The sequence below is a fragment of the Schistocerca piceifrons genome, chromosome 3, assembly GCF_021461385.2.
Source record: "Schistocerca piceifrons isolate TAMUIC-IGC-003096 chromosome 3, iqSchPice1.1, whole genome shotgun sequence".
NCBI classification, from domain to species: domain Eukaryota; kingdom Metazoa; phylum Arthropoda; class Insecta; order Orthoptera; family Acrididae; genus Schistocerca; species Schistocerca piceifrons.
In genome coordinates, this window is record NC_060140.1 from 538,166,581 (window position 1) to 538,180,632 (window position 14,052).

General features: G+C 41.9%; 1 protein-coding gene across 1 annotated transcript in view; it reads right to left on the reverse strand.

Moving 5' to 3' along the window:
• Nucleotides 1–14,052, reverse strand: part of LOC124788813 (juvenile hormone esterase-like) — a 172,437-nt gene that overhangs the window by 141,779 nt on the left and 16,606 nt on the right. The window lies entirely within an intron of this gene.

Here is a 14,052-nt window from a genome sequence, read left to right on the forward strand (position 1 = left end):
AAAGAAGTCTTTCTTTCTTGTTGGCGATCTCGCAATGGGTGAAACAATTTATGATAACTGTTAGCAAAGTCTTCTGGTACAACTGAATGAACATCACATCCGAAGGTGCCTGTCGTGAAATAAAACCTAGCCTGAATGCTATCCAACTGATACTCCTGTATTTCCATGCACGAGGTGGTGGTTAAAAGTTAATCGTTGTTTCAACATAGAAAAAAGCCACTTCTACAAATGAAGAGTTATATGAGAATACGATGTCTACTGGGTGTGTTACCGCATCGCCTCATCAGAACCAGCGCTCAACACAGTAGCCACACGGGACGTGCATGTGCAATTTATCTCCAACTTTTCGACTTGGGAAAAAGTCGAATCTTTGGCATGAGCGACATAGATTATCATACGGACAGATAACGCTGATGCTTTGCTGTAGAGGAATGTCTCCAGAATAAGTGGTTAGAGTGTGGCAAGCAAAATGGGCAGCAAGTCAACAACAGGAGATGATCGTAGAATTGTTCGACTGTCTCTGACAGCTCGACGTTGAGACCAGCTGAAATCCGGGCAGTGAGTCACCACGAACAGTCGGGAACTGGTTAAGAAAAACGAGAAACCTCTAGCGTCGTTAATGTCTGGCACTACACAGAAACAACAGGCATGGTTTAGATTCAGAGTCCAATCGACCATTGAGTGGAAAACATATTGGCTCGAGTGTTAACGTTGTCAACTCTTCTTCTTAGCATGAGGACTGCAATGGGATCAAAAAAAGAACTATTTTTGAAATATCTCCTCCGGTTACTGCATGCCGCATTTACGCCCAGGAGAGCTAGTGACGTTGTTACCAGAGGATGGCACAGCCGACAGTTGACAGCCCATCGTCAGCGTCGTAATATCACAGGTATATTTTCTCTTTGTAGTTTTTAACGTAACATCCAAGCACATAAGTTTCCTTCAAAGCTTCTTTGCGATCTACGACTCGATGTAATGATATTACAGACCGCTAGTTTACACGTGTAACTGTGCAGCGCAAATGAAAATATCACAGTAGAATGAGTCTTCGTCTTAAAAAGTATTTGAGTCCACATAAGAGATTTCGAGATTGCACTCAACTGCAGATGAAAACATACGTTTCAGTATGTAGAACCGGGTGAGCTCTATATGTTAAATGACGGTATTCCTAGTCACAGGTAATATGAAAAGCAAAACGCATTTCGGCTGCATAACGTAAAAAGCCAGTTTACAGAACTGCCACTACTTGTCACCTTCTGAAAATTTTAAGTAAACTCAGGTATCTTTTCAATTTATTATTATTGGTTTCCAGTATAGAAGAGAGAAATTTTTTTGCTGGAAATTTACGATTATTAAAATTTACGATTATTATGTGCTGATAATGTTACTCTCTGAGAAGGTTCACTGAAGTAAAACGTATTTGTCTTTCATACAACTCAGTAATAAAAGAGACAGAAAAGGTGAGATCTATCATACATATTGGGGTATTTGTTTCACAAATATAATATTAACATTATACATAGACGTGAATACGACAAATTATAGAAATGACGTCCAACTCCTGAACAGTTACCAAAAAACACACTAGTTAGTATTTTGATTCTCCTGAGCTGCTCTGTTAGCATAAATTTTCTACAGAAGCTAAATAGTAATTACAAGTACTCATACCCATATTTTATGAAGTTGGTCCACAGGCGCAACATATTCCTCCGTACTTGATCCTCTTCGGATTGCGGGTCCAAGTTATAATTAAGGTCGCCGTTATTGTGGAGAAACAGGAATCCTTGCTCTCCTTCGTGTTCAACACCTGAAACGAAGACGTTTACCGGTCAACATCGTTCACAGTACTGAATGACGGGTTGCATCAGCAAAGTAAATAACTACACAGAATACCACGAATACGTAAGAATGACTTTCACCATTTATTTGGGAAATGTGAAAATTCAAGACGAGGAAGAAATCATCTCACAGATGTATTCAAATGGCTCTGAGCACTATGGGACTTGAAACATCTATGGTCATCAGTCCCCTAGAACTTAGAACTACTTAAACCCTACTAACCTAAGGACATCACACAACACCCAGTCATCACGAGGGAGAGAAAGTCCCTGACCCCGCCGGGAATCGTACCCGGGAACCCCGGAGCGGGAAGTGAGAACTCTACCGCACGACCACAAGCTGCGGACAGATGAAGTATTGCTTTATCTACCGTCTTCTACTCATTCTTTGCACACTCACTAACAACAATCACTAATGCAGATTTCTTGGTTGAACTGCATAGTAAATATTTCATGACTCACAGTATTTGACAAAACTGATGACAGAGTTTACAGTACGAGCACAATATACCAGTATCCACACCCCTTCTTGGATATAGAACCAATTTGATCAGAAGCACAGCTCAAGCACACTTCCTTACTGAAATACTACCCATTCATACCATCCACGCTAGCATTTGGATGCGGACTCCAGACACGCTTCCAAAGTGACTTTTCACTGGATGAAACACGGAAGACTTATAGTGCATTTGTTGTGTAGTGCTGAGGACCTGTTATGGTTACTTAACGTACTGCTTCCATCTGTTTTCTGTTTTAAAAGATATCTTGAATTTTAGATTCCTTACTCCTATTGTTGTTACGTCTTTAGAGTATTCCTTGTGTATAAGCCTCCGAGTATAATTTATTTTCATTTTATTGTTATTTCTTAATACCAGGCAGCTTCCACATATAGAAACCAGTTCTTGTTACTATTCCGTCTTGTAGTGTAAGAAATGCCAACGGCCTTGCGGCAGTGGTAACATCGGTTCGCATCAGATCACCGAAGTTCAACGTTGTCGGGCTGGGTTAGCACTTGGATGGGTGACCATCCGGTCTGCCGAGCACTGCTGGCAATCGGGGTGCACTCAGCCCTTATGAGGCAAACTGAGAAGTTACATGATTGAGAACTAGCGGCTCCGGTCCCGTAAACTGACATACGCCGGGAGAGGGGTGTGCCGACCACATGTCCCTCCATATCCACATCCAGTGACGCCAGTGGGCTCAGGATGACACGGCAGCTGGTCGGTACCGTTGGGACTTCCAAGGCCTGTTCTGATGGAGTTTAGTTTTTAGTGTAATAAATAATGAGGTGAAACAAGTCATGGGACAGCGCTATGCACATGTACGAATGGCGGCAGTATCGCGTACTCAAGGTATAAAAGGGCAGTGCAATGGCGGAACTGTCGTTTATACTCAGCTGATTCATGTGAAAATGTTTCAGTGGGATTAACGGACTTTGAATGCGGAATGGTAGTTGCAGCTAGATGCATGGGACATTCCATTTCGGAAATCTTTAGCGATTTCAGTATTCTTAAATCCTCTGTGTCAAAACTGCGCCAAAATAACAAATTTCACACATCGCCACTCACCACGCAAAACGCAGTGGTCGACGGCCTTCACCTAACGACCGAGAGCAGCAGAGGTTGCATAGAGTTGTCAGTGCTAACAGACAAGCAACACTGACTTAAATAACCGCAGAAAACAATGTACGACGTACGATGAACGTCTCTGTTAGGATAGGGTAGCGAAATTTGGCGTTAACAGGCTATGGCAGCAGACGACCAACGCAAGAACCTTTGATAAGAGCACTTCATCGGGCCTCTCCTGGACTCCTGATGTATCGGTTGGACCTTAGACAACTGGGAAACTGTGGACTGGTCAGATGAGTACCGATTTCAGTTGGTAAGAGCTGATGGTAAGGTTCCACTGTGGCGCTAACCCCACGAATCCATGGTTCCACGTTGTCAACAAGCCACTATGCAAGCTGGGGGTTCCTTGTGCACATTGTGTTTACGTGGAATGGACTGGATGCTCTGGTCGAACTTAGCCGATCATGGACTGGAAATGGTTATGTTAAGCCATTTGGAGACCATTTGCAGACATTCATGGACTTCATGTTCCCCAACGATGGAATTTTTTGGATGACAATGCGTCATGTCCCAGGGCCACAGTTGTCCGTGACTGGTTTGAAGAACATTCTGGACGTTGGGGCAAATAATTTGTCCACCCTGATCGCCCGACATGAAACCCATAGAACATTTATGGGTCATTTATAGAGAGGTCAGTTCGTGCACTACATCGGTAACAGTTTTACAATTATGGGCAGCTATAGAAAGCACTGCTCATTGCGACCCAGCAGCTACACTGCCAGAGTGCTGGGACATCCAGTTCAGTTAACGTCAAGAGTGCAATGTGAGTACTGGCTGTGTATCACTTCTATCAGCTTTGACCGACATTGATTCATTAAGTAAAATTCTAGTGGCGGAAGTGTCACTGAGGTCGCAAGGTTTGCGCATTATGGGAACCGTTTGCTACATTGAAATCACAATGTAAGGTCGAAGCAAATAACGATGTCGTGGTGTGCCCCTGGGCAAATTCTGCACAGATATACTTAAGGCTAAATACAGTTTTAGAACAAAGGAACAGAGCTATAGTTAACATGGATTTGGATTGTGAAGGTCGCTGGGAGCAGTATCCTTCATTTAGATGCTGACCACTTCGGAAAACAGTTTTAACAGTTTCCTCACCCTCTTTAGGGAATAATGAAAAACAAACATTTTCGCTTGATATCCTTCTGGACCGTGAGCAGCATTACTTGGTGCTGCTTAGTGAGACGAAAGAAGTGTTGAATGAAATTACAGTGAAATCCAGACCTTTAGCTGCTTACAGGCGTTGATAAATATCAATGGCGACAGTTGAAAATCTGTCCCCTCAACCAGGACTCGAACCCGGGATTTCATGCTTAATAGCAGACGCACTATCCCTCTGAGCCATAGAGGACACAGAGGATAGAGCGACTGCAGGGACTTACCTTTGACATGATACCCGTGAGACCCACATTTCCAACTTACTGTCCACACACCACATTTGTAGCGCCCCTGCCCACTATGCTCACTATAGAGCGCCTGCCATGTAATCAGGAGATCCCCAGTTCGAGTCCCCGTCGGGGCACACATTTTCAACTGTCCCAGTTAATATTTATCTACGCCTGTAAGCAGCTAAAGGTCTGGATTTCATTGTAATTTCATTCTTCGACAGCTACAAAATAACCAATAGTATCTATTCTTTCAGACATGTTCCGAAAGAACAGATGCCATATTCATATAAATGAGGCTTATCGGCCAATGATCTCCTTCAGTGCATGCACTCATATTGCCCGAACTCTAACGGGAAATGGTAGATTGACTGCCGCGAATAATGAGTATAGCGGGCAGGGGCACTACAAATGTAGTATGTGGACAATAAGTTGGAAATGTGGGGCTCATGGGGAAACGTACAAGAGATAAGTCCCTGCAGTCGCACTATCCTCTGTGTCCTCGATGGCTTAGACGTATAGAGCGTTTGCCATTCAAGCAGGAGATCCTCTCTTAGTGGCTTTAAGTGTACTTACAGCAAAACAATGGGTAATTGTGATTCTTGTGTTTTCATAATGATACCAAAGTTTTCTTTATGTTGAATGTGAATACGTTTCTCTTCCGTCAACTTGAGGCACAAGCGTTCGTTGTTTCCATGTTCCTGTCCGTTGGAGAAGCGTTATACGGCATCTGAGAAGACATTGACTTGAACATGATGTAGTCTGAAGGATCTGGTTAGCGGCAAACTGATTGCAACTGTGCATAATATGGTGACAGTTGCATGCTTTGTTCACCACACCACGAGCGAAGCATCAAAGAAAAATTTATTTGGTAAGATACATTTTATAACCAATGCTTATAGCTCTCTCATCTATCAAAGCAGAGTGACTTGTGCGTTTCTGCGCGTGGTAGTTGTAAGATGGATCTTAGCAAACTATTTAACTGGCCAGGTTAATATTCTCTTTCAGTATCATTGTATTTCTGTTTGTATCTTGTTGTGCTTTAAATTATAGTCGTTAAAGTTTCACTGCCAGAATTAAAAAAAAAATTATATGTAAATAATTATGTAAATTATATGTAAAACTCATTTTGCAGGGATTACATGTAGAATATATTATAATCCAGATTCCGTCATTTTTGTGTTATTGGGTTTGTAAGTTTCTGCATATATACTTATATGAAGACATGGAAATATCTCTAAAACAAACATGACAGCCAAAAAATTTACGGTTATAATTTGTTCGTCTGAGAGGGGTACGGCCAGTGGTACCAAATGCAAACCCCCTCCCCACGCCATGTGTGAGGGTGGGGAGCAACTTAGAAATCTTAAACACTTATCCTCGGGTTTATTCCAGATTTCGATTCTACGAAACAAAATTCACAAGTTTTATCTGAAAAATTTTTGGGTCCGAAACAGATGGCGCTGCAATACGAAAAATCAAGATGGGTTGAAAATAGGATGTTTCAAAATGCTGTCCACTGATACCTGTGTTAACCCCCTCCCCCACCTTCATGGTGTGAGGGTGGGACATGCAGTTATTTCATAACTTTTAATGGGACTGCACTGTCTGTTGTGATAAATCGTGATTTGCTTACACGGTCGCAGTGGCGCGCCGAGCAGTCCTCTTTTCGTTATGTTGGAGGCATACAACGTTGCGAACCGGGTTTCTCATTAAAAGTTATGAAATAATTGCCTCTCCTACCCCAGCAGCTTACAGACGTGGGATTAATTCAAGTGTCATTGGACAGCATTTTGAAACATACGATTTTCTGCCCCTGGATTGCATTTTGAAACATTTTTCCGATTACAGCGTCATCTATAGCGAAACTAAAAAATATCATCATCATTTATGTGTTAGACTGGAATTTTTTGCTATTATGTCTTTTATTGTCAATGTTTTACTGGTTTCCATGTTTTTATGAGAGTTTGTCAAATGTTTTGTTTCCAGTTTAATACCCTGGAAAAACCGTAAACATGCATCATCATACCAGGCGGTGTGCACATCAAGACTGCTGGTCACAGAAGCTACTGCTTATACTACGTTAGGTGCAATACTGCAAATTTTATAATTTTTTAGCGCATGTCTAGCATGTGATTCTAATTCTTACGTACTTGTGTCAAGCCTGATGGCAACAAAATTGTGTAAATTTAAAAAAAACCTGTTGAAAACGTGATTTCGTCTATTTCGTTAAATGAATTTGTTGTGTTTTTTTCCCATTTCTGTCGTTCCTCAGTTATCTTAAAAATTCATGGAGGTATGTTCCGTCCTTGCAACTAAATGAAATTCAGTTTGTTTTTTGCTGCATTCGTTTCGTTTCGTTTATTTTATTTATAAAGCACCTTCACGAGCCTGTAATGCATGTTTGTTTTTACGTATACAATATATCAATTATCTGTTAGTTACTAATACGTTACTATGTTACGTTTTCTCATGTTTTTTTCAGATTTGAAAGATCTCTGAACACACGAAAAACGCCGGAAATCGGAAATCTGTTATGTGGAGACCAAATGAACACTTTTCAGGACCACACAAATGGGATAGCAACACTGGAAATCGTAAGTAATGACAGACGATTATTTAACCTCATGAAACTAGTGCTACAAAAGTTGTTTCGGATCTGAAAAAGAAAATAAATACATGAGAAAACGTAACAGAGTAGTACATTTGTTACCACTATATAATGCATTTATTATGCATATAAAAACAAACATGCGTTACAGGCCTGTGAGGGTATTTCATAAATATGGCAGAAATCAAATTGCCTTTCATTTAGTTGCAACGATGGATTTCTTTTTTTTTTATACTGTTACATGCAATACCTTCGTCTGAGTACATGTTATGGGTGCCTTTGTGACTGACAAAGGAGTCAAAGAGGCGGACAGGGGTTTCATGCTTTAAAAAGTATGCAGTAACAGTTGAGGATTAATAGTCAACAACTGCCAGAATGTAGTGTCACCGTGCTGTGGGTGCAGCTCTATGGTGAGTTGGGCTGCCCACTAGAAGTAACCATAGAGAACGTGAGTGACCTAAGTGCTGCTGTAATTGTTTGTTCTACCTTATTCGCAGGTGTGCAGGAAAACTTTCTGTTCTTAGTCCAGTAGTCCATCACAAGCTCAAATTTGCTGAGTTCTCATTCAGATTAACCATTTATGAAATCATGTTCAGGATTTAAAGCCAGTAAATACAAATCTGGAACAAATTCCAGAATTTATGAATTTCAAAGTAAGGTTATGCAGTTGCAGGTCGTACGTAAAGCATTAGAATCGGAAGGCACATCATTTCATAGTATATGTGATTCCTCTCAGCTAAGTGAAGCATCAGCTGATGAATTGTTGAATGGTGGTGATATAGAGACATATAAACAATTTTAATAAATTACCTCAGTCTACTTTACTGATGATTCAGTACCTACTGCAAATGTGCAAGAAAACTCTTAAACCCTTTGGTTCTCCATTCGGTTAGAACATCTCGTATCCTTCAACTTTCTCATTCATTAATGGCAACTGAAGAAGACCACACACATTGCAGATTGTCCCAAGACTCACCAGTCTGAAGTAGTGATGGAGGGAACCGACACTATGAATCCTGCAGAATTGTCCATAAATCCGTAAGAGTACGGGGTTGGAGATCTCTTCTGAACAGTACGTTACAAGGCATCCCAGGAACGCTCAATAAATTTCATTTCTGGGGAGTTTCGTGGCCGGCGGAAGAGAAGTGTTCCTGGAGCCATTGTGGAGCAACTTTGGACGTCTGGGGTGTAGCGTTGTCCTGCTGGAATTGCCGAAGTCCGTCGGAATGCACAATGGACATGAATGGATGCAGGTGATCAGACAGGATGCTTACGTACATGTCACCTGTCAGAGAAGTATCTAAAGGTATCAAGGGCCCCATATCACTCCAACTGTACACGCCCATTCCATTACAGAGCCTTCACCAGCTTGAACAGTCCCCTGGTTGTTTCCATACCCGTACACGTCCATCCCCTCGATGCAACGAGTCACGTCCGACCGGGCAACATGTTTCCAGTAATCAGTAGTCCAATGACGGTGTTGACGGACACAGGCGAGGTGTCGTGCAGTCATCAGGGGTATACAAGTGGGGCTTTCGCTTCGAAAGCCCCTGTCAATGATGTTTCCTTGAATGGTTCGCATGCTGGCACTTGTTGGTGGCCCAGCAATGAAATCTGCTGCAATGTGGGGAAGAGTTCCACTTCTGTCACGCTGAACGGTTCTATTCAGTCGTCGTTGGTCCCGTTCTTGCAGGAATTTTTTTCTGACCGCAGTGATGTCGGAGATTTGATCTTTTACCGGATTCTTGATATTCACGGTACACTCGTGAAATAATCGTACAGGAAAATGCCCAGTTCATAGCAACATCGGGAATGATGTGTCCCATCGCTCGTGCGCCGACTATATCACCACGTTCAGACTCACTGAAATCGTGATAACCTGCTACTTTAGCAGTGGTAACCGATCCAACAACTGCGCCAGACGCTTGCTGTCTTATATAGGCGTTGCCGACAGCAGCACCGTGTTCTGGCTGTTTACATATCTTTGGATCTGCATACGCTTCCCTATACCAGTTACTTTGGCGCTTCAGCGTGTATCTCATTAGCTTATTCTTCAAGTAAAATATCCATTAACTAAATTTAGTTGGAGTGTATTTGGTATAGTTGTTGCTGAGGTTTCGCAGATCGGTGGGACACTGAAAGATTGAATAGGTTGTTCAGGAGAATTTATCTAGCAGGGTTAGGAATCAGCTCACTAATAAGCATTTTTTACCAGTATACTCTCGCGAAGTGACACTTGCCAATGTATCTAACAAATTAGAACCACCTTCTCGGCATTATGCTTAGGGATCACCGAAGAAAACCTGAAACTGTCAGTAACATTTCGCTGAAACTTAAAGAATGTAATAGACTAAGAGCTCTTATAAGCAATCTCTTCCGTTTGTGTGCACAGCTGCCGGTCGGTGTGGCCGAGCGGTTCTAGGCGCTGCAGTCTGGAACCGCGCGACTGCTACGGTCGCAGGTTCGAATCCTGCCTCGGGCATGGATGTGTGTGATGTCCTTAGGTTCGTTAGGTTTAAGTAGTTCTAAATTCTAGGGGACTGATGACCTCAGATGTTAAGTCCCATAGTGCTCAGAGCCATTTGAACGATTTGTGCACAGCTGTTGACCATGGACCTGCGTGAGTCTCATGGGACTCAGGGAGTAGCGCGTCTGCATCTTTGATTGCGAGTGGTACTTTATTTCTGCAGTACATGAAAATTCTCTCTATTGCAACTCGTCAGTCAGCATTGCTTGTCCGTGAATGGACAGTTGCTACTGTTGGTAGCTGAGGTTTGCGATAGTGTGTGCATTCACATTAGTCATGGCTAGGTTGTGACATTACTGCAATTACCACACTTATTCTAGATTATTCTGGAAAGAAATTGTATTTCAGAATTCAGCCTCACCAGATTGGCAAATTTTGTGACCTTACGTGTACCCCAGGTGCAAATACCGTTGATGATAATCCTATTAAATCAGTGCCACATTTGAAAGAGGCGGAGACCAAACAGATTTTTAAGGTTTTTCAATCAGCTTCCAGATTTATTGATCAATACATTCGGTGTTACCATCTTAGACTCAGTTGTCCAAGGGGGTGATCGTTTGTTAAGCAACATAAATCACGTATCCGCTTCAAAAGTGGAAGTTTTATGCCAGATTATTGGCAGATTATTTGCTGTAAGTATTATAAGGCAATCCGTCTAGTTAATGGGCCATCCAGTTTATCCCATGCTTCATCTCTCTTTCTGGAACCCAAGGGGAATAGCGCGATCTGTAGGCTACTGTGCTCTCAATAAAACAATTGTCTGGCAGTTAGTTCGCCTGCGGGACTTACGCAATTGTTTCACCTGATTTGCCAGGATGCGCTACTTTACCGTGTAACACTTTAATCAGCCCAAACAACAGTTACCCTTAGCAGAAGAATTTGAACCTCTGACAGCATTCTGTACTGACAGGAATAGATTTTTACTCAGTCAGTTCCATTTGGTTTAACGAAAGATGCAGCAGTTCCTTCTGTTTATTGGGCTCAGTTTTGTTGTGAGCTTGAGTGTGTTCATAATTAACTTGACGATGTAGTAGTAAATATTAAAACCTTCAGGAAGACTTAGATCACTTAAGCAAAGGCCTTTTTTGCAGTATCAGGCTCAAATGTTAAACCATCTAAAGTTAAACTGACCATTGGGATCAGAACTGATCAAGAGTGCATCAAAGAATTCAGAACAAAATGTTTCCCGTTAGCCTGACTCTTGAATTAGCTGAGCCATAATCAGAAAGTTTTTAGTGAACCGATAGTCAGCAGGTGGCCACTGATACACTTCCTCTTTCACAAAGAAATATTGCAGGTTACAGCTGTACTCCTCAAGTGCATGACAGCGACAGAATACGAGCCGTGTACGCTGCTAGACCCTTTTCTGTAACTGAAGTGAAATATTGCGTCTATCAGTTAGAAACGTTAGCGGTCCTTCACACTTAGGAGAAATTTAAGTTCTACCTCAAAAATAAGGATTTTTGTCGAAAACCGACAGCGAGGCCTTCAGCTGGGTGCCTGAGCGTTGGACTCTCCGCATTTTCGCCTTTCGGTTTTCTATAAAGCGTGTGATGGGGTCAAATAAGTAGATCCTGGAGGCCTCGATAAATGTGTGCTCCTGTTTTTTCTATTCCAGATTTGATTGAGGTCGAGAACACTTATCCGGGATCGTTTCATGATACCGAAGGTGGGCCATGGATTTCAACGGTATTAGCCGAAATGCCTTTGCTTTTGTTAATTTAATGGAAAAAACATGATCAGGAACCAGTTGTAGCCGGTGTTAGAGGCTTCACGTTGCTGAACGAATTCAGGTCACCAAGTTAAAAATGGACTAAGATGGAAAATTAGAAATTCGCCTAGCCCTGGACCTCGTCCTTGCCAATTTTCGCTATTTTCATGAACCTTTGATTGGATTACGTCTGGGGATCTAAACATCCATGGTGGCGATTTAGGAGCAACTCACATGGCCAACACTAAATACAGATATAAGAAGTGTGATTACTGATTGTGAGGCATATAAAGTCGGTAAGCGTAATCCTAGTAATCGTCGTGGTCTTCTCCATTCAAGTTGTGAAGAGAAGGCTATAGGAAAGGCTTTTGCGCATTATTTCTGTCCCCTTTCTCGCATGAAAAGTCACGATAGGTACACAGGGTCTAAACTATAATTGTTTACGACGTAGTGTAGAGAAAGTGGAGACGAACACATTCATGCAGAACAATTGGGTCTATTAATTTGGTAAACCACCGCAAACTGGCGAATAAAAACCAACTAAATTACAGCGCATGTACATTGGGCGAGATTTCGAATATTCTCTTACACTCTACGGATAAACTAAGGGTCCTAGAAGAAAACGGTGAAGGACCCTTCTTGTAGGAAATCTAATGAATTTTAATTTTGTACTGGGATACGCTTTCGCTAGGGGCTACAGGTTTAGAGCTATTGTGTAAAACTGAAACTTCAGTGGTTACGTCTGTGAACTTCTGATCTTTAAAAAGCTTGTCGTTTTACATTCAGTACCATTACGACTGCATAGCACATACCATGTTCACATTCCGGTGGATATTATATAACACTCGCTAAACAGGTTTGTTAAAAATAAAAGCCCAGCTTGTCACAAACCTTTTGACACTTTAATGATTTTCTTTAAAATACTACAGCATTTGTGTAGTATCCAAATCATGTCGGATTTAGACTTAATCTGGCTTTTGTATAAATTTCCCTCTTCGCCTTCCATGCGAATTCAATTCCCATAACTATCCAGAGCTTAATTGAGATTTTTTTATTAGCGGATCTTCTGGATAACGTTGTACCACCTCTTTTAATCCTTTTAACCTACTCGTCAAAATTTGTACTCTGTTTTCATTAATAAACCTTTATTGTTTCGCGTCAAATACCTCAGGGCTGACAGATTTTGCGTTGTGCTTTTCCAGTAATTGTGCATCCTAATCAGATAGTCCATTAACAATCATGTAGACATTGTTTTATCCTGAGCACTAACTACACTGACCACTGAAATTAGATCGAAACACCCAACTAGCGATTCTAGTTCGTTTTTCCTGTTCATACCTTTCAAGATATTTGTACTGGAATCTCCACAAACTACTATTTCTTCTTGTCTAACGGGAAGCTCAATAATGCGTCTAGATTTCTCATTAGCAGCTGAAAGTTTTTTAGATGTATATGTAGACTTACGTATCAGAAAAGTACTCTACAATAACAACTCACAAGCAGTTGTTTCCAGGTTCAGATCAACACTCTTCTATACGTCTCTTAGCATCTTATCCCTCTACCAGTTCTCTCCTCATAACGTCGTTCTTCCACTTGCCTCGCTACACACTTTCCGCTGTGCACCTCGCACCCTCTTTCACCTACCTTCTCATACCCTCTTCCTTTTTTACCTGCCGGCTAACCCTTTTCGTCTTCTACGTACCTCCTACACTTCCCGTACCTTCCTCAACTTTTTCTTCCCCTCCCGTTCCCCATCTATCTCTTCTTCCTCGTCCTCCCCCCCCCCCCCTCTCTCTCCCCCTTCTTTCAATCTTCTCTTCCCCTGCACTCCGCCTGTTCCTCTTCGCGTACCCTCTATCTGTCGATCTCCTCCTCCAATCTATCTCTGTCCACCTCCTGAAGTCTCCCACACCACAATGGGAGCTACGTTACTCTTACCCCCAAAATACTTTATTCCCGACCGTAAGTGTTATATGTATTGTTGTTGTTGTTGTTGAGGTCTTCAGTCCTGAGACTGGTTTGATGCAGCTCTCCATGCTACTCTATCATGTGCAAGCTTCTTCATCTCCCAGTACCTACTGCAACCTACATCTTTCTGAATCTGCTTAGTGTATTCATCTCTTGGTCTCCCTCTACGATTTTTACCCTCCAAGCTGCCCTCCAATACTAAATTGGTGTTCCCTTGATGCCTCAGAACATGTCCTACCAACCGATCCCTTCTTCTGGTCAAGTTGTGCCACAAACTTCTCTTCTCCCCAATCCTATTCAATACTTCCTCATTAGTTATGTGATCTACCCATCTAATCTTCAGCATTCTTCTGTAGCACCACATTTTGAAAGCTTCTATTCTCT